This window comes from Mixophyes fleayi, chromosome 5 (genome assembly GCF_038048845.1).
Source record: "Mixophyes fleayi isolate aMixFle1 chromosome 5, aMixFle1.hap1, whole genome shotgun sequence".
Lineage (NCBI taxonomy): Eukaryota > Metazoa > Chordata > Amphibia > Anura > Limnodynastidae > Mixophyes > Mixophyes fleayi.
The window spans coordinates 70,866,241-70,889,353 of record NC_134406.1 but is presented as its reverse complement, the minus strand read 5'-3'; positions in this window follow the sequence as shown (position 1 = coordinate 70,889,353).

Genomic DNA, 23,113 nt, shown 5'->3' with positions numbered 1-23,113 from the left:
GTGGTGCGGTATCCGCACATCACAGACTTGTGTTTTGTATAGATGTGTATTGCACCTGTCTGGTTGCAGACCATTACACTGGTATAAAGCATGTGTGTTATTACCCTTTGTCCATATTTACCCTTTATAAACTTTTACCTTTATAAACTATTAAACTTATAAAGTCATATTAACCTTTATTAACTAATATTTGTAAAATACCCAGAATAAACCACGCAGTTTTCATGCAACAGTTTTATTGCAGGAAAAAAAAGAACAACATATTTTATTGAATATGACAAGTAAAAAAAATAGTATTACACTTTAAAGGTGCTAGTGGTTTGTGGCAGAACAGTTCCAAACAGCATACACATTTCAACAAAATTTTTCTCAAGGTTTTTAATTTTTTTCTTGATGTCGCTTGAGTGTCTATTCCCTTTGATCTCTTTACCTATGAAACAAGGAAATAAAAATTGTTTACCATTAAACTTCTATATCTGTAATTTATATCCAACACCAGAAATACTTTCATTTGCTCACCTTCCACACTGCTCGAGATCAGTTTATGTTGTAGTCCCTGTGGCGCAATTGCAATAATAGCGGGCTTAACCTCCATATATTCTGAAAAACAGGCGCGATTTTGGTTAATTATACCGGTACAGGTATGTGCCCAGAGCATTTAGTTGTCTATACATGTTCACTGAAATACCTTTGTGTATAACTTCTTTGATATCTTGGTATTCAAGATCAATTTTTTCTTGTTTGATAACAGGTGTTACATTAGTGGTATCAGTGGTATCTAAACTGGTCTTCTCACCGTTAATTCTTCGTTCTGACAAAAAAAAACCTATGTTACAAATTAGGTGTCGCATTGCTTCATGTGAAACTAGAATGAAATAAAGTCCTTCAAACAGGTACACTACACGTGCTACTCACATTTTTTAATGTCATAGTCGTACTGGTCCAGTACTTTTACCATCATCTCCACCTCTCTTGAGCTCATTGGATTTGCTCTTTGCTCTTCTTGAGCATCTCCATCCCCCACCTTAACTTTTTCAACATTTTTTGGCCCTTCCAGCACCATCTCTGATCTCCATAGCTGCAACTCCCACTGACACCTTCTCCTCACCCACAACCCCCACTAACACCTTCTCCTCACCCGCAACCCCCACTGACACCTTCTCCTCACCCGCAACCCCCACTGACACCTTCTCCTCACCCACAACCCCCACTAACACCTTCTCCTCACCTGCAACCCCCACTGACACCTTCTCCTCACCCACAACCCCCACTGACACCTTCTCCTCACCCGCAACCCCCACTGACACCTTCTCCTCACTCACCATCTTCTCACGCTCTTTGGCGCCATACAGGCTCCTGTCATTTTATACACTCAGACATGGGCATTCATTTCTGCTGTGGACCAATCAGCGATGATGCCCGCAGAGAATGGAACATTCCATTACGAAGGGATTTTATTATTAGGGAATAATTATTGCATTGCACTTTACAAGTTAAATGTTTTTTCTAAATTTTATGAATGGTAATAAACTTCTATTTTATATGAATGAATGAAGAGACAGTGTTGCCTTCTCTTTTTATGTGGCTTTGGATGTTAGCTATAGTGAAAGCTCTGCCCCTTTATGCTAATGTCTTTGGTATATCGTTACATGCCCCGCAAATGTTACTTCAGTGTGTACGAAATTAAAATCATTGCTCACGACAACATGGCTGTAAAAAGGCGCTAATGGGACGTCCGCTCTTCCCTTTATCATCCTAAACATGGCTAGTTTGTATGCAGTCCATGGACCGAGCGATCGGACCATCGATCGCATGTAAATTCGATCGGCAAAAAAAGTTAGTGAAAAATTCTGTAGTGTGTACCCAACTTTAGCCATTAGCTGCATGGAGTTCTGCAGATTTCATCAGTGCAGAGGGTGGCAGGAATTATGGGGCACTAGGACAGGTCAAATATGTTGGAGAAAGTATGCTATTAACAATTATTTCTATAGTCTGTTTCATGAATTTATGAAATATAATTGGACTCCGATCTCTGCGTCTCAGAAGAAATCGCATTGTGCAGTGTACCACTAGCAGCATACAAAACTTTCGTAATCAAACAGAAACACTGTTCATTGTATCCTGTTTTAATAAAAAATGAGTGAATGTCACAAGTCATTTTAAAGTGAAAGCTAGAACCACCAGCAGCATGAAAAAGGTGTCATTCAAGCTGGTCTCAGTCAGAGTCTAGGAGAGAACCGTACTTTGCAGTGCATTCATTTTCACCGACTGGCCTGCAGTGATGGAGAAAGCACCACCTTCTTTGGGATTTAGCTTATTGGATGTCCTTGAGCACACCTTTAACCCTACATTTACCAGGGATTCTCAACATGCAGTAGCCTTGTGATTGCACTTTTTAGATTGGTTGCTGTGCTGCAGAAAGGGGTTAATTAGAAGCAGGACGGGACTTGGACGCTGATTTACAGGATGTGGGCCTCTGGTTGTTGATTGATGACAGCTTGAAGTTTTCAACCACTCGTTCCAGAGGAGAGGAATCACCCGCAGCCCACATTCACCCACCTGTTCCAGAGAAGAACAAGTGGGTGACCTGTCACCATCAGCCTGGAAAATGTTATGAACCAGCGCTGAAAATTGAGCCCCTGTCAAATGCTGTTTCCTACTTATAGTCAAATGGTCTTTCCAATTCCAGAGTGCATACATCCTGCAGAATTGAAACGACATTGTTCCATCGTTAAATTAGATTTTTAATACAGTTTAAAACTCTCAATTAACTTTACAATGGGCTTTGAAACGATAATTGTTTGTCATTGCAGGATACACACTACTGTGATATCGGGCCAATCAGTCTTTTATCATTTGATTGGCTAGATAATCTGCTGAAAACACTGTAGTGTGTACCCAGCTTTATGCTAGGAGCTAGAGGTACGGGTTGATAGCTGATAGTAAGCAAAGATTGAAGGTCAAGGAGAAGGCTGGTCAGGTGGGGTAGGGAGTTCCATAAAAGGGAACAGTACATGAGAAGTCTTGGAGGCAGGAGAAAGGGTGTAGTAGAAAGAGACTGCTGTATCAGGACAAGATAGGCTAGTAATAAAAGAGACAAGTGGTACAAGTGAGAGTGAGAAGGGGATCATGTTAAGAGTATTTTGTGCATGAATTTGGGAGCAGGGGGTAAAGGGAGGTAAAGTGAGGCAGAAGGACAAGAGGTTGTGGGAAATGGGAAGGATGACTTTAAGAAGCTGTCAATGGAACAGGGATGTGAGAACACAAGGTACGGGGTATGTTCAAGGTGATCAGTGAGAGATTACATTCTCTGGGAGAGACAAAAGGATGAAGTAAATGAGGGAAGTTTAGAGGTAGCAGTGTCGATGGGGTTTTTGATAGAGGGGTGTTGAGATCCACAAGAATTAGAGTAAGAAGGACAGTGAATAGGAACTAAAAGAGGCAGACTGCAAAGTTGTCAAGGACTTGATAGGATGACAGAAATCTGCAATGTGGAGATGTATAGAGAAAAGAGATGGATGTTATGGACTTCAAAAAAGTAGAAAGTAAAGAATGACATTGAAAGTGCAGTCCAACGAGACTAGGAAGCCTAATTCACCACCTTGACAGCCAATGGGTCATGGATGAGGGGAACCTACATAGGAGAGAGCACAGGAAAAGTAGTGTCAGAGGGGGAGAGCCAAGTTTATGTAATGACAGAGTTTGAAGGATTTAGAGAGGAATAGGTTGTGGATGAATACAAGTTTGTTGTAAAAAGATCTAGCGTTCCAGAGTCCAAATGAAATGGGGAGGGAGGGAAGCAGAGAGATGTGAATAAGGGGTGGAAGAGTTGGAGATACATCATGGATGGGAAATTCTGAGGCGGAAGGAGAAGTGTGAGCAAATAGTGGGGATTGCATGGGGCCCAGGTTTAGGGGAGATGTTGTCAGCAGACAGGAGGAGGTGAGTGAAAAAGAGGACTAGGAGAGATTATACATGGGTACAGGGCTGGACTTGCCATTTGGCACTTCTGGCAAATGCCAGAAGGGACGATGGCTAGATGGGCTGATCCAGCTGCCCGCATGCTCGTTGGAGCAGCAGCACCATCCTACATAGCCTGTTATCCATCACACATCGGGGAGGTTGAAACTAGTTTGGGGACATTTACAGAAGGGCGGTGGTTCCTGGCAACAGTCCCGTAAGTAGGGTGAGGCTGCTCCCTTATATCAACCGCCTCTGTCTGCCATATTTCTATCTACCACTGCCGCAACTACCTTCTTGTTCGGAATGCTAGTCTGTACCATTGGATAATTACCTTTGAACCTATGGACTCGATTAGAGCCTTGTTTGGAACTGTTTTTGCTCGAACTGCAGTGCATTATACCGTAATTATTGCTGACCAACCTAATTTACCAGCATTAACTCAAACTTCACTTATCGCTCATCCCTGGTTGTTTAATTTATCTGGTTTACATAAGATCCCTATTTGGGAGGACTTTATTGTTATCATTTGAAGTGATCACTCATTGTTATGGCATTTGCAATGATTTATTCTTAGCTATTTTATATATGCTTTGGTACATTATTTGCTAAAAGTATACTTATTGCATGTATTAAATTTAATTATTGGTGATTGCTGTCTGGACACTTTGCTATAATGTCCCTTTACCATTACAGCTGTTCTTTTACGCATATTACATTCATATCAGGCTCCTGGGAATTTAGTTCTCTATCTCCTGGTGCGCTACTCAGTGGATGGAGATTCAGTAATGTGCGGCATATTGGCCGACATATTGGCCACGTTTCCTTCCGCATTACCTCCCTGTGGCCAATCTGCAAGATGCCAGTAATTAAATGGGACTCGGATGTAACAAGGTAAGTGTGTGTCTGTGTGTTATGTTAACATAGTGTGTGTGTGTTGTGTTAATATAGTGTGTGTCTGTGTTATGTTAATATAGTGTGTGTGTGTCTGTGTGTTATGTTAACATAGTGTGTGTGTGTGTGTGTGTGTGTGTTGTGTTAATATAGTGTGTGTTAGGTTAATATAGGTTAATATAGAGTGTGTGTCTGTGTGTCTGTGTGTTATGTTAATGTAGTGTATGTTATGTTAATATAGTGTGGGTGTGTGTGTTCTGGTAATATAGTGTGGGTGTTATGTTAATATAGCATACTTACCTACTTTCTTCAGCTCCCTTCCGGGAGCCAGCCAGTGGAGGGGGGCGTGAAGGGGCGGGGTGGCCGAAATCTCGTCATTTCGGCCCCGCCCCCTGTGACGTCATGACGCAAATTGCGTCATTTGACAGCGGGGGCGGGGCCAAACGCCGCGATTCACCGGGAATCGCGGCGTTTGGGATCTAATTCTGCCCACTTCACTAGGAAGTGGGGCACTTCCTAGTGAAGTGGGCAGAATTCGGGAGATTGCCACACTCGCCCGGGAGTCCGGGAGACTCTCACAAAATGCGGGAGTCTCCCGGACATTCCGGGAGAGTTGGCAAGTATGTAATATAGTGTGGATGTGTGTGTTATGTTAATATAGTGTGGGTGTGTTATGTTAATATAGTGTGTGTGTGTGTGTGTTAGGTTAATATAGTGTGTGTGTGTGTGTGTGTGTGTCATGTTAATATAGTGTGGGTGTATATTAACATAACCTCGGGCCGATCACACGTCCCCGTGGCGGCGACGATACAGTCGGATGAGCTGTGTGCACCGAACAGTAGTACACACAGTATTGCCTGTGTATTTGTTTAAAATGATAACCATGATACATAATAGGGGCCCTGCTGTCATAAATACACTGGGCCCCCTGAGCCTTAATCCAGCTCTGGTTAGGAGAAGGGAGCTGATAGCTGCTCCCGGTCCCCAGACAGGACACAGCCTGCAGAGCCAGCTGGGGAGCTCTGAGTGTCACAAGATTTGGTAATCTTGTGAGACAAAGAGCTTCCCTGCTCACTCTATAGGAACTAGGAAGTTCCCACCCTGATGGATGTCAGCAGCACCAAGCATAGATAAGTACAGTGGGCTGGGGGTGTCATAATGTGGCTGGGAAGAATGCCCCATGTTGACCATGCCCCCAGCACAATGTGGCACGCTATGCTACTTGTCTATGGAGGGGGGCCCCAAAAATTCACTGTGCAAAAAGTACTGAAGTACTGTAATTAATATTATTAATATTATTATTATCTGGAACAGAGGTGGGCTGTGTGCTTTAAATGGCTGATTTTTAGCCCCAGTCCCGCCCTTCATGGGTATGAGTGATGTTCCTACTTGCATAGATTGGAAAAAGAGGAGGGTTCAGGGAGCTGAGCATTTTAAAGCGGCAAGAGAGCAAGAATGGTAATAGTTTGGGTAAGTAATTAAGGAATGGGTTGAGCTGAGATGTTGGAGAGTGTTTACCTGAAGGAATTAGGAGAAAGATGGAATAATGTGTGCATGATGAGAGAGAAAAAAATATGAGGTATCAGAGGGAAGATAGTAGAGGGATTGCATAGGGACAGATGAATCAAGCAGTACAGGGGGCGGTTGTACAAAGGGAAGTTAATAGTCAGGAGTGACAGAGGGAATAAGGGTTATACATAAGCACTTGCAAATGCAAATCCTTTTAGTAAATCAAGGTGAACATCAGAATGTGTGCACCTGGGAGAGGGGTGTGAAGTACTCTTAATGGGTTTAATATGAGGTCACAAAGACTTCCAAAAATAAAGGTAAGAACATTGTCAATTAGCTGTTTTAGGAAGTATGGGTAGTAAAGAGTTCAATACATGTGTCCATGCAGTGCACAAAGAAGACTTAGGTAATGGAGGTGACAGGAACTCACAGAAGACTGTTTGCAGGTGGATTGTTCATCTCCTTTATAACTCTAACCTCATTATACTTGTTTTCTGTGGGGTACACTGTTTCACCCGTAAATACTACAGTACTGTTTATAGTATACAGTTATGTAGCAATTGCAGTGCGCACACAAGTGTACGGTAAGCTGGCCTTCTGATACTCAGTCATTAGAAGTAGTACAATCCAAGAACAAAGATTGTCCGAGGTCCTGTAAGCTCTTTTATTATATAAAGCTTAAGACATGTGACATTAGTTCATGCTTGCTGATTGGCTTCTTTACACTGTGCATAAAATTGAATTAGAACTGACTATTATTATTCTTTATTTATAAGGCGCCGCAATGGGTACGCAGCGTCCTATATAGAGGATACAGTAAAACCGTGTGAGGCAAAAAACACTAAACTACAAAAATAGGCAAAGCAGTAGAATGTATAGCAAATGAATAGCTAAAGCAGCAGCAAATTAAATTAAAACTCCCTTACAATGACTAGCAGTGGGGGAGTTGCACAATCTGAGCCTGTACCCAGGAGTGTGGGAGCAGCAAACAGGATGAGAGCCCCTGGATGAGAATAGGGGGAAGACACAGCTGAGCTGGTGACTCAAGTAATGAGAGGAAGAGAACACAAGGGACAAGCGCCCTGCTCATGAGAGGTTACAATCTAGGGAGAAAAACAGGGTGACACAGAAGGAACAGGACAATGTAAAGAGGGGAGAAGGTGTTCACCAATTTATTAGCCACCAGTAAAGGAACTTAATTTCAGAATTGATCATATCAGTTTGCCCATCACTAGCTGTTACCTACCTATATTGCATGAATACAAAGGGCAATTTAAATGTCAAGCACAATAAAGGGTTTAACTACAGCCATATAAATGCTGTAAGGTCCAGCAGCAGAGAAGACAAACATTCTCTATAAACATTTACAAAACATGAATTAGTTTTTTGACCTCATACAGACAGATCAAAATGTTAAACCAAATAATTGGAAACTGTGTTATTATTCTTTATGATAAAGTGCTGACATATTATGCAGAGCTCTACATTTGCGATCACAACACAGACAAATTACGTACAATGACATGAAACAAAAGGTGAAGAAGTCCTTGTCCCAATGAGCTTACAATCTAAGAGGTGTGGGGAAGAATTGATATATAAGGTAGAGCAATAACAATTGTAGCTGCTGGTGGAGAAAGTGTGTCTACTTACTGTAAGGTAGCAGCATTATCAGTCCCTAATAATAAAGAAGCCATTGGAGATTAGAATCTCTGTGCAGCTACTGGGGGTGTAATATAGTTAGCATTAGGAGAGACATGAGACATGGACTAGTCATTGTAGAATGTTGTTAGCTGCTGGCAACCATAACTGTCCCTCACCATTTATCTTAGCTTAACCTCCTTCCTATTCTGGTTGTAGAGAAGTCTGTTGCTTTCTACTGCCAGCTTGGAGTACCTGTATGTAGCCCAGAAGGTTATTTGTATCACCATGAGCTGGACAGTCATCATGTTTGGAGGCAGCTGCTGTCAAAAAGGAGGCAGTATAGGTAACTGATCAGGATCCACATAGCACAGAGATATTTGTTTAGTGTTCAGACCAAATAACGTTGGAATTAGGCTGGGTACACACTGCAGAAAATATCTCCCGATGCGATATCATTAACGATTTTACCAACAACTGATTTTTTTTCTTCTGATCTGCATGTCGATTTATTTGTACACACTAAACACATTTTACAAGATTTATTTTTGTCTGAAAAGTTTGTACGAGATTTTTATTTTGGTTTAGAAATCAAATGAAACGATACAATGTGCTTTGGAGCGATAATCGCTCATCATTGGAGCGTACACACTAATGCGATATCGGGCCTAATGGTGATTGGCCCGATAATCATCTGAAAAGCCTGTAGTTTGTACCTCGCCTTAGTCATCTGATGCCTGTGCACATACACACATTGCATTCACTAGCCAACCCAGGGATTCCAGTTGGATTTTAATTGAGTTGGCTGCTCACTTTTGGCTCCAGGTGTTGGGAAATCTGGTTGAAATGAGACAAATTACTTAACCTGATTACTTTGTTTGGCCAGCTTAAGTCTATGTTAATGTGTGTTAATGAGGTTTTGTAAATATCATTATGCTCCTTTGTACTATATGGTATGTTTTGGAGAATAATCAGAAAGCACTATACATAATTATATTAGTACTAATTTTTTACTTTTTGCCTGAACCAAAAACATTAATCACCAAGCCACTTAAGGTGGGTCCTGATATTCTGTTCTTTACAGATAATTTGTGTGTTATCACCAAATATACAAATACTACTCTTTTTCCAATCTATTATATTTTGGATTACTATATGCTTCATTTATAGACAACAATTACGTTTAAATTAAAATGAAGGTCAATGAACAATATGCAGAAGCTGACACAAGTATATTTTAGCTGATTTAAGAGCTTTACCATGAATAGCTATATTGAGATTCTGTTGTTCTTCAGATCAGAAGCATAGATAAGGGAGATCCAGAGTGCACTATACTCACTATGGACCTGATGCTACGGTAGAAACAAAGCACAAACAAGTTTGCTCATGGACACACCATGTTATAATGCAAAGGGTGCAAATTAGTATTTTGTTTTTTTTATATATATTTTTTGCACGCAAGGAAAATACTGGCTGTTTTTTCATCTAGCACACAGATATTTGATAGCTTATTTTTACACTGAAATTTAAAGTTAATCTAGAACATGCCCTATCCCAACTATAAATCTGCCCCCACATTTTGGACCTCATTTAGAGTCGGACGCAAAGTCCGATTTAGGCGCATCTAACCAAAAATCACTACCACGCATGTGCAGAAAGCACCAAATCCGCCTGCATCTTGGACGCAATTAACACTTGCGACAGCTTGCGACTCACTACGAGAGAATGGGAGGAACGCGGAATTGTGAAGGCGTGACCATGTTAATGCATCCTAGTCGCAGTGAGCCGCAGACTCAACACACGTCAAAACAGGGCTAAAGCTGTGCGGCAGGAATTAGGTGGCACAAGCGTTAGCTGGTTGCAGGAACTGCTCGCAGCTCAATAGGGTATTACGAGTGGGATGCAACTGGGGTTTGCTTGCAACTCGTAATACCCTACCAAGCTGCGGCACACTCCCACTCCTACACTTCTTACACAGACTTTGCGTCCGACTCTAAATGAGGTCCTTTAACTTTACTTCCTCCTCCAATGCAACATGGTTTTGCCAAGGTGCAAATTTGCTATTGTTTTTGCTTTGCTCCTAACTCAGCATCAGGCCATATAAATGTATACTACAATGACAACATAATGATACAAGGCAGTGATTCTAGTCTGTAGGAGCTTTAAAATATCTTTATTAAAGACTTGACTAAACACCAGAGGCCAGGCAGAATTTACAAAGAAGACCAACCTCCTCAAAATAATAACTATGGGCCTGATTCATTAAGGGTCTTAACTTGAGAAACTTCTTATTTCAGTCTCCTGGACAAAACCATGTTACAATGCAAGGGGTGCAAATTAGTATTCTGTTTTGCACATAATTTAAATACTGACTGTTTTTTCATGTAGCACACAAATACCAACTTTAAATTTCAGTGTACAAATAAGCTATCAAGTATTTGTGTGCTACATGAAAAAACAGGCAGTATTTAAATTATGTGCAAAACAGAATACTAATTTGCACCCTTTGCATTGTAACATGGTTTTGTCCAGGAAACTGAAATAAGAAGTTTCTCAAGTTAAGATCCTTAATGACTCAGGCCCCATAACACTAAACACCAAAATATAGAAAAAGCATTGACTAAGGCAATCACCCCAAACAACTCTCTACCTTATCCCAATTCATCACACCCCTCACCCGTTGCTCTAAAGCTGGGTACACACTACACGGTTTTTGTCCAATAATCGGCTCAATCAGCCGACATACGACCGCTCGTTCAAAAGTCGGGTCATTGTGTATAGTGACACAATGGTTGAAAGTCTGCCCAAATAGACGTTTGTCGCCTCATTTGGTTGGTCGTACCGTTTAATATTTTCGTTCCAATCTCATTTCTGTTGTGTAGTGTGTATAAACTTCCGACCGATCCACAACAGTGAATACGAAATTACAGTCATTGCTCACGACAACAAGGCTGTAAAAAGTCGCTAAAGGGACGTCCCCTCTTCCCTTTATCGTCCTTAACAAGCCTAGTCCATGGACCGAGCGATCGGAACATCGATCGCATGTAAAATCGATCGGCATAAAAAGTTGGTGGAAAATTCTGTAGTGTGTACCCAGCTTTAGACACTGCTTGCCTTAATTAGAGAGATTTTATTCAAGAATAACTTCAAAGTAGTCACAGTTCCCCACAAAGCAAATATGCAGCTTCCAGAAAAAAACAAAAAAAACCTAAAAAACACATAAACAGGAAATAAAATGTGTCTTTAAATCACCTACATTTTCCTTAAAACCTTATTTTTCTTGTTCTTTTCGATATAGATTTTAAATTGTTATAAGCATAAAGCTATACATATAGTCGATGTATAATTTAAGCAAATTCAGTCACTGGACTAAAATTTTGATTGTATATGAGCGCATCTAAATAAGTAATTGGTATTGTATACTTTGTGTTTGTTACTGTCATGTCTTTTTCTGACTTCTGAGAAAAACTAATAAAAAGATTTAAAAAAAAAAAAAATCACCTACATATGGACAACAACCACCTCTGGCAAGAATAAATCCATTCTAAAAACCTGAAAATACATAACAAAACAAAAACTGCATAGGCACAACAGAAAAACAAAGCAATACCACTTCTCAAAGTGCCCATCAAGAAAAAAGAATGCCCCATTCCAAGGAGAGCAAGAAACAAAGCATGGAGGCAAATAATTCAGTTCAACCAAAAAAAACCCCCAATAATAAAAAACACAATTGCTTCATAACTCACAGCCACAAACTGCTTTCACAAGTAGCATATGTGCCTGGTTTACAACAATCATACATAACATACACCTACATCCACTCCAAGTTTATAACCATTTGTTTTGTTTGTAAAATATGTATTTGCTATTAGTCATCAATTAAACATCAATAAACTCTCTAATACAGGAGAAACAACTATCCTTCTCATAAGCACGCACACAACAGCCCACTATATGCATGTGCAAGGAAGAAAGCAACTATCAGCATAAGGGATCATTTGCAAACAACTAATCACAAGTGGTTCACTATTACAAGTGACCATCATCATCATCATTTGCTAGCTGCACCTGCCCTTGACCACCCCAAGTAATTCGGCTTGGACAGACATATATGTGCCTATGTTCCAGTCTTCATCTGTTTGCAAATTGATCGAACACGACCTTACTGTACTCTGTCTACATTACAGCAAAGTCATTGAACGGATGGAATTGACAGCTGTGCTTTGACTGGGCCATTCCAGGACATATTTTGTTCTGTGTTTAAACCAATTAGGGCCAACGGAACACGGTAACCTTCCCTGTCAGTCGACATAAAAAAGAAAAAAACATGTATGCGGTACTGCGCCCTCCTCCCTCTCCTCCGTTCACACTGAATGTCGGGCATGACGTCATCACGCCCTGACAGTCAGCGAGGAGCCAGCACAACAACAGAAGAGGACGAGAAGAAGAAAAGACTGAAGAAAAGAAGACAGAAGAAGAGAAGGAAAGAAGGCCATAGAAAGGTAAGGAAATAACAGAGAGAGCACAGCGGTGATGGAAGATAAGAGGGCACAGCGGTGATGGAGGAGAAGAGGGCACAGCGGTGGAGGAGAAGAGGACACAGTGTGATGGAGGAGAAGGCATTTATGTGATGTATTTGCAAAGTTAAAATAACTGTGATAGAGTTTAGTGTATCTTACTAGTGATAGTTATCCTGTTCAGAGAGATATTACAAGAGAGTCATTAGAAGAGGTAGTGGTATAAAACTAGTGAGTTCTGCGTAAAATGTGTATTGGATATTAGTTAGTATTGTTCTCAAGTTTCTGTCTTCTAAAGACCAGCCTGGTGTAGTAATATTTCCTTTGTGTGTGCCTGTGGTCCAGTGTAGGGGGGCGGAGGGTTCCTTGGTCCCTCTCTGGTGTTGCTAATTCCAGCACACTACCTATCGAAGAGCCTACAGTACTTAGACCAAGGTGGAGGCTCTGCGCAAAACTGAATACAAGGTAAAGAGTTCATTCACAGACAGGACACACAAAGACTAGTACACACACCCTAGCCGAGGAAATGGGGTGTTACGTAAACGATAAGTCACTATTGCAAATTATTAGTGTTTATTATAATTATATGTGTATACATTTTTTAGTTTGTAATACATTTCTGGTAATGGTTTGATTTAAATTGATTCAACTTCCATTGGTGCTGTTTTTTTTTAAATCCTAAATATATTTATGCTTATTCCAAATAAGACTATTTAGCAGTCACATACATTACTTTTACACCTTTATTCCGGGTTGTAATTTGAATTTTGGGGGCCCTATTTGACGGGTCCCCCAAGATTTCTAGGGAGGGATAACACTGCCGTCACCTCTTAACCTTTTCCCTTGTTTACCTTAATGGCTCTTCTATCTCCATAGTGCCCCGCTCTGCACTTTCAGCTACTTGCTAAAGGAAACATTGCAGTACCCCTCTCCTTTGAGCAGAATTTAATTTTGGAGGCTTATAAAGCCACCTGGGTTGCACGGCATTTTCCGGCTTCCAATTTATTGCTGTATCAACAGTCACATATTAGGGAGCTCATTAAGTGGACTCAGACACTGCAGAGGGGAGAAGGGCGCAGGACCCTGAAGCAACATGGATGACAGCTGCCAGGCCCTATAGGAGTTGCTACGCATGCTACCCTGCTAGTTAAGCCACTACCCTTATTTTCCAATATTGAGCACTATATGTCACTTTAATAAAGCAATTTATCTGCTACTAAGTAACTTAGTAGCAGTTAAAATAATGCAGAACAATACTATTTTCCTTACTACAGCTGTGAATATATATATCCTGTTAACACTAAGGGGGAGATTCAATTCAGTGTGATGTGTCACCGGAACTTTATGACAGCAATCTCCGCTCAGTTTTTCTTGCACCCCATAGAGATTCCAACTGTAATGGCTGGCAATGTGCGCATTAGCTTTTTTAAATGCACATATTTTCCAGGAAATTGTTAAAAGAATGGTGAGGGATAGGAATGGAGCTCTGCAGCTGTATATGTACAATATACTGCATTTTGTGATAATTTGTAGAATTAATATGTCCACATGTTCTGCAGTCTGAAAGTGAACACAGAAAAATGGTGGCTGCATAATTTTCTTACACTTACCTTGCTACCATGTGGACAGCATATGCAGAACTGTAAAGGGAACCCTAGCCAGCATATTATACCTGCATTCAAGTACTTCATGGAAAGGATCACATTTTGACAAGCCTTTAAGCAAATATGTAGTCTCTTAATATGTAGCTGGCAGAGGGTTTCAGTATAATTAACATACATAATGGACTTAATTCCTAGCTAAAGGCTTAGGTATGCTGTGATCTGATTACTTTCCAGGACTGCTGAATAACTAGGTCTATGAGCAATTTGACCACACATGTGGATTGCCAAAGTGCTGCAAGCTATTCATTCAGGTACACCTGGATCAATACCTGAGTTCCCGTCACACCTATTTTTCAATTTTGACTGGGTATGATGAGCCAATTTATGACAATGGTTCCCACTGACAAATCAAAACCTGATATATGATGCCGTTTTCAATGAACTTAAAAGGAAGAAATGTGTTTACATTCCCTAATTTTGAAATTATACTTTTACATTTTGAAAGACGTAATTTTTGGATAGAAAAAGTCTATTTAATTAAATAATAGACCATTGAATGGGGGTCACTTATGAACAGACTATGCATCCCAATTAAGGTTACTCTTTTTATACACTTATGCACATTTATGTCCCATGTGCTCTTCAATTTTTTGCCAATAAAAATACCTTTGTGCAATCACTAGAGGTAATTTGTTTACTGTAAAATCTGTGAATCCATCTTCTTTGCAATTGTGCTCACTTGTCTGCCTGACACATACATAGCTGCTAGCGACTGGCTGACAATTTTTAGATCAGGGGGTGAGACTCAGTAGCCTATCAGGAGCATTTTAAAGGAAAAAACTTCAGTGGGCTAACTTGACCCAGCCCAAGGTAGCCCACTATGAGACTGCCACGGTGGTAGATGCCCCCCTGCTCCCATTCCACCTGTGGGCACTGCCCTCTTTAAACACTCTGCCACTCTACCTTTGAAGGATTGTGGGTTTAGATGTATATGTATATGGTGGAAACTGTAAAAAACAGGACTGCTGTCACTCTAATGTGCAGGGGCGGGCTGGGCTGGGGGGCAGGGGGACATCGGGCCGCTCTGTCTGACAGCTATTTGGGCCGCTCCCCCCCCCCTTGAATACAATTTTCCTAAATATTTCAAGTGGCCGCATCACGAGACATCCGACGCGGCCATGTCAGCGCACAGGCGGCCGCATCACATGACACGCGATGAGGCCGCGTCATCAATGACACGGCCGCATCGCGTGTCATGTGATGCGGCCGCCTGTGCGCCCCCCGGGCTGAACTTTGCCAGCCCGCGCCTGCTAATGTGACCCTCCTAATTAAGTATAATTTTTGCATTTGTCTCCTAAAATGCTGCTCCTTAGAGGCTCATTGATATCTTAATTAAATTGTGAGACTGAGGGGACATTGGCAAAGTATTTATTATGTGTCACTATTGTACATTTTAATTAGTTTATTACATGTAAAACGTAACCCCCAAAAAAGTATGTTTGTGTGGAACAGACCTTCTGCGGCCACTTACTAAACCCTAAATGCACCATCTTTACCCACTGAATCCTATATATCTCATATCACATAACAAACTGTTCTCATACACGTGGGTGTAGTAGGAGGCACATGAGTGCACCTAGCCTGCATTCAGCCAGGAATACCTCAAATCACCAAACTCCCTCCATCACATATGGGTAGAAAGCTCATTATAGTTATTAATAAAAGTTTTATTGCCGACATTTTCAAAGCATGTACTTAGATAATTGGCTATGATTTATTTTGTGGCCTATTTGATTCCATATTACATGCTAAAAGCTTGGATTGAATCAATCAATTTAAATGAAAATGACTTTTAAGACAATATTTTTACACTTCATAATTTGCACTCCTTCCCCCCCCCCCCAAAAAAAAGAGCCCATAAAAATAGCCTATTCATGCCCATATGCTAGGTCTGGGCCATCTCCAGATCTGCACCTGCAGCATGTGTGTAAGAATTATGTCAGGCATACAGATACCCACATACGCATACACACAACTAGGCTTTCTAGCAGGTGCAAAATTTACGACTCCTGGAAGGCGTTAATATGTCTCTGTGCAGGTCTGACTCAGCCTCATTTGTGTGAACACGTCCGTACTGTACTCGGCCTACATTGGACAACCCTTCTTTCCCCCTTTCGGAAATTGTAGCCGCAATGAGGCGCATTATGCTTGCGCTTTCTTTTTGGGCATGTGCAGTGCAAATGTATGTAATTTACATCATGCAAACTGTATAAGTTCAACTCTGCATTAAGCCCTTTGTGTAATTAGAGGTTTGTGATGGTTTACCCACTGCCTTCTCCATGTCACTTCTTTGGAAGTTCAGACCTGGCTGTGCCCACAAATGAAGTGGCGGGTGGCTTTCCATGCATTTGCAAGTGTGTGCAACTGAGATTTCTGCATTTGAATGTACCAATAGAAAGAGCAACTCTATTTCTGATTACAGCAGTGTGCTGGGCGATTTTTTTCTCTGTATTTGTTCCTTGCTGGATAAATCCCACACTTTCAAGCACCTGCTATGAACCAACAAATTGATTGAGCAATTTCCACTTCTGTATTATGTGCCCACAAATTGACAGCACGGCTTTGAAGGAGATATTATGATTATGAGACAGAAACAAAATAATTAGGAATACTTTATAAAAGAGTATATAATCTTTAAATGGTGCTACACCATTTTAAGAACAAATTTATTCTACTTCATGCCTTCTCCCCTTCCCTCTTTTATACAATGCCACCCTTTCCCAAAGGCTTACTAGGCAAGCACAACTCTGGAAGAAGGTTTGTTAATAAAATTATAGAGGTTTGGAAATTCCTGCATTGATGAACTGCATACTGTCCATGCCTCTTCTTCATTACAGAAAACCTCTCTTACTGTTTAAGACTTAACACTCTAATCCATATGTAAATAAAGACACTGACAACCATTTGAATTTGGGTCACAGTTTATTGAATTACATATAAAGATGGTGGCTGGCAAAAGCAAATTGTGAGTCAGCTAACAACTAATAGCAAAACCAAACAGTATATGGCCGCAGGCACTAACCACTGGTCCCAGGACATAGTCCTTTACGATTGGCCGGAGCTAAATCTGGCATCATTGTGACTACACCACCTCTGGTCTCACAAAGACATGCCCACACAAAGCAGTTAACGGGGTCCCCCAGGGCCAGATTAAGGGGGGGCACAGGGGGCACGTGCCCTGGGCCCCCTCGCTCTGAGGACCCCCCACCGCTCGCACCCGCTGATCAGATCACCTTTCACCCATCTCCTTTTTGTGCGGCTGTGAAGCACACAAGCACCTCTCATCATTACAAACTCTCCCTCTCTGGATGGACCAAATCCTTGACAGCAGGCTAGATGTTTTGAGATCACCGACTTGGTGCAGCTCCTCTCCTCCCAGGCATGGAACGGTGAGAAAGAGATTGGGTGTACTGGTTGTGGCTTCCTAGGTGACTCACACTGTCACTGGTCAATTTGAGTTTAAGATGTTGCTGTTTGGGATGGTTCATTTATCTAAACTAAGTTTTATCAAAGAATAGAAACATCTTTTGCACTCACCCAATGTGCCTGTGTTTTGTCTGTACACCAAAAAAACACATGACTGATGATCTGAACTTACATCATTGTCACTGAATGCAAAAACACTACTACATATAAGTATTACATCCCCATAAATAAATGCTTGAAAAAGTTCTAGCTTTATGAAAATAAGTAAACGTAAGGCTAGAGCATGTTGTTTTATGTTAAAATACTTAGCTGCTTAATGACTGCGCACTGCATTTCTACATTATATGTGACTGTCTTTGGTATGATACTAATGAACTCGGGCTGTCAATGACAACAGAAGAGTCCAGGGAGTTAAAAAGGCAAACTACAAATACAAATACTTAATTTAAATATATTATACACAATTATTTTAATTTGAAGAGGTAATGATGAAAATAGGAATAGATATGTTATAGGATCCTCTATCTTATTAATCAGTATTAAAGTAATTACTGAAGTCAGCCATTTATATTAATCATGTTATCAATGCTTGGTTGTTTTTTATGTACGGTATCAATGTTAGTTTTCATGTGCGATTTCAATGGTATTTTTCATGTGCAGTATCAATGGTATTTTTCGTGTGCAGTATCAATGGTATTTTTCATGTGCAGTATCAATACAAGTTTTAATGTGTGGTTTCAATGTTAGTTTTAATGTGCAGTATTTTAGTGTGTGGAAGCAATGATATTTCTTGTACAGACAACCTAGGCATGCACCCTGGGAGCGCAGTAAGTGTTGTACTGCGGGCTATAGGTGTCATAATGCAGGATGTGTCAATCGTTACAGCCTTATACCCAATGGCGTTATATTACATGCGTTTTATCAAGTACCTGTACTAATGTTAATATATATTACATCCAGCCATCATATGTGTTTATATTTGACCTTATTGTCTAGTTTTGCATAGACTTGGCTGTGATGAGTTGTGTCTCTTTGCCCTGATGGATTAGCTGATGTGACGGCAATGGGGCCCACTTACAAAATATAAATTAACAGTTAAATCATATTAACTCTCAAGTAGTAGTTATTTAACCACAAGTGTTATTTATATGTACACTTCTTTTCATAATCTCTGTGACAAATATAATGTTGGCAGATATTTCAGGAATATAAATATAAATATAATAGATTTGCATTGAAAAAAGTGTCTTGCTGTACATTTTTCTCTTAACATATCAATTAGGTGTGTAGTCACTGAACAGTCTGGGATCCGTATGACAATGCTCTGAAAGGTGCCTATGTGTTATGCAGAGTCCCTAGTGCCAGAGCCGGATTAAGGGAGGGTCCCGGGAGGCCCCGGACCAGGTTCTGTATGGTTCTTCGTGCTGCTCCCAAATGCCGGTATACAGATGGCAGCATAGGGTCCCCAGTTTAAGTGCTTAGTCGGCACTATGCGCCTAGGGTCCCATCACGCCGGTATTACAGTAATACCATGCGCGGATGCAATTATTTTTTTAAGCCGTCTGGGCATAATGATGACACAGATGCTTCCGTAAAGCTGTGACTGAAGAGGAGCAGAGAGGAGCCGCTCTGCCTCCTGGGCTTAAGCTATGGGAAGATCTGCAGCTGAGGGGATTAGTGAGAATTGGGGGGGGGTGGTGGTAATAGTAGAGAGCTGGGAGGGTGTGTGTGTGTGTGTGTGTGTAAGGCATTGATGTAACCAAGAGGGACAACCAACCAAGGAATGGAAACTGCGATGATGAGGCAGGAAATGAGGTGACAGTGGAGGATGCTAAGGAGGTGGGTAATGAGGAGTGAAAGGGAAGATAAAAAGTGTGTATGAGGGGGATAGAGTAGTAAGATGAAGAAGGGGATTGAGGAGGGGGATGTGGGGAAAGAAGTGGAGAACAGAGAGTTTGAATGTGTGCTAAAACCTGGATTTTCTATGTGCCCCTATGGTAGATTTTATTGTGGACCCTCTCTCCCTGCATCTGGAAAGTAGCATTTAAAAAAGTGGGCATTTTAAGAGACTGAAGAAAATCACACAGTAAAATTATAAATTTACAATTGAGCCATGGATGTTAACTAAAGTCACTTTCTGGAATCACATGGACAATTGCACTGCCTGTTAGGACACTACCAACCAAAATTTGCCACCTGTTTTTACCAGCTCTCAATCCATTAGCTCCCCTCCTCTGGACATACACTTACTTTATATGTTAATGCATGACAAGAGCATGTAAAAGTGTAAATAATAAACAAACAAAACAAAAATGACATAAGACACCTTAATGCTAATTGTTGCCACAGACATTAGCACCTGTTGACTTGCCACACTCCAGGCTTGCTAATGTTTAGTTGGACTGGACTGGTTGGGATGACCAATATATACATACACATACTAAGATAATTTGATAACTATATGGGTCACTTGACATGGAGGAGGATGAGCTGTCTGGGTGCAGGCTGCAAAAGAGGCTGACAGAAGAGTCTGCCTCTTCTAACACAGCGCGGAAGTGTGAGGGAAGGGTTCTTAATGTAATGTGGGCAGGCTATTAATTTAACGGTGGAGCTTGGCTGAGAGCTAATTATTTAATGGTGGGTGCAATTAATTTGTTTGAGACATGATGGTGGAACATTTAATTTAATAGTGGGGCCTATTAATTTAAGGTGAGTTGATGGGACCTTTAATTAAATGCTGTGCTGGTTTCTGGACTATTAATTTATTAATTTAATTTAGGGCTAAGTTTGGGGAGAAGGAGGGCTAATTTATTAAACATGAATATGAAATATCAAATGTCAGCAATGGTTGTGTGAAATGGGTTTATTTATTACATGTAAATGCTATAAATTTATTGCCGGGCTGTTTTGTAGGGAGGGAAATAGGTTTATTTTATCAAATGTGTAAGCTATTGATTCAATGTCAGGGCTAGTTGGGAGAAACAGTTCTATTATTAAATTTGTATACTATTAATTTTATATAATGTTATATTCAGGCCTATTTGCAGGGAGGGAAGCCTACTTATTAAATGTGGGTGCTATTAATTTAATGCCGGGGCTGTTTCAGACTTTTACAAACAAGCCAGGATCTACACAAGCAACAGAGACCCTGAATGGACAGAGCCCTATAAGGGAGCTATATCTTACGCTCCCTTGGTTTTGTAGTTAATGATAATTCACAGTCGACAGACAGTAGCACTAGGCAATACCATAAGCAGCTTACAGACATTAGAAACTTGCCATTCAGTTCATACTGTGCCGCATATCAACACAACCAACAGACTGAGTAAATCACATGCAATGATAGACAGACTGTGAAGGCATTGCAGATAAGCCTGTGGCCAAGGAGACCATATCTCCAAGTATTACAAGGTCATATCCACACCCTCCCTCACGAGCCATCTCCATGTTGTAACACGCCAAAGCCACATAGGCACATAAATGGAGAACCCAGCGTACAGATGTATACTCTGCCATGTCACATCGAATGCTGTCAGAGCGGTACAAAAAACTTGTATTAGCCAATCATCAGGTAAGTCGATAATCATGGTCCGTCTAGATGTGCATCAGACCTAGCATCAAGCCTAGTCATGCGTTGCCACTCCTTTAAAAGAATGACATTTCATTGTACATATAAATGTGTCTAAATGCACCTATATATGTGTGTGTCAGCTAATAAATGTTCATAAAGGAAGGAAACAGGTTAATTGACAACAGAGGAAATCATAAAACACCAAAATTTGGTACATAAAATTACTGTATATAACTATAAAATCAAACCATTTGTTGACTAAGGGATGAAGGTAAAAAGTTATATGTAGATCCACTGAGGGCAAAATCCCCTTCACCCCTGGCAATGTCTGCCAATCCCTCATACGGGAGAGATATTCCCAAAGCTGAGACTCCATTCAGGCTTATGAATGACACTTTAGTTCTATGTCCGTAAAACCAAATAATAATTTGTGTTGGCCACGAACTCAAATTTAAGGCAGTCGTCATATTGACACCATCGTAATCCCTCCCTGTATATAACACGACACTTCTCATAGGGAGATATCGAAACATGTGCCAGCCCGCCAGCCCGCCACGGGTCCCAATGCTGTGGAAGTCACACTAAAAAATTAAAACTGGCCACCATTGAGGTAGGACTCATGATCCTCCACCCCAATATCTCTCTTAGGTTTGTTCATACCCTTCCTCATGTGTGCAGACCCTGGCAGAATCAGAAGAGTTGTTATTTAGCAGTGAAATATAGCATGACATGTGTTGTGTATAAACCTGTAGTGGGTGCATCATACTCACAGAAGCACAGTGGCTGTCCCACTTCCATAGGTTTCTCCCATTTCAATGCGCCCTACGAGGCACTGTGAAATCCAGGTGGGCTGTCCGGAGACTTCCTGACCAGTGGAATCTGCGATACCAAAGTGGACAAGAAAGTGAATACCTGATACGCTGCCTAACACAGGGACTGACAGGAGGTGGGGGCTTATATGGCTTGGGGTAGGCTGGGAGTAGAGTGGGCAAGTTTGGGCTTTCTGAACAGGGAATTGAGGATGAGGGGGTGGGGTCAGGGGGGAGCATATCTTTATTTATTTTATTTGTATTTATTATTTTTATAGAATCTTGACATGCAGCCATGGGTATGGCAGGTGGCGTTGTACATAAAATTAGGCATGGTGACCTTAAGGTGGGGGGGTACCCCTTCTGCTGTCAACCTGCCTGTGTGGCACAGGCACAGGCAAGTATGAAGTCTGTGCCACGACCAGTGAGGTAGAGAGTGGAGCGAGGGGATAGGGATCGCCCCTCCTCCACCCGCATGGGAGCTGTGTAACATGTTCCTGGAGCTGAGCCGGATGCTGCTCGCTCTGAGAAAGAGACTGGGGCAAGGCGCCCTAATGTGGGATACTGTGCATGCATGGTCGCTGGTGGTCACTGTGAACCACCGGGCCATGGCAGGTGAGTGTATAGGCTGTGGGGAGGTGTGTAGTGTGGCGGAGCGGAATTGTGCATACTGCCACTGGGATCTATGAAGTGCCCGCCGATGCAGTGCTGGAGGGAAATAAAAGATGGCTTCCCTGTGGGGGAAGGGGAGATATCCCCAGCTTACAGGAGGTCGGGGAAACTATGAGAAGCTTGGCAGCTTAGGCAAGGAACAGGCAGAGGGGGGGGGGGAATGTTAAAGGGGGAATGGCAGCAAGGAAAAGACAATGGGAAGGGGGAATAGAGGAGGGGAAAAAGCAAAATACAAATCTACAGTAAATGAATTTAGAAATATGTTAAACAGATTACAGAGGGCTCTGGCTAGCTGCCCAGGGAACAGAAGAGGGGAATACCAGGAATAAAGAGATGAGAGCTAGAATGTGTAAGAAAGTAATGGACACAAGGGAATAGATAGGTGAGAGAAAGGTAAGCATAATTGAATACAAATTAGCGTTTAAGGGAAAAATGAAGTAAGAGATACTGTTC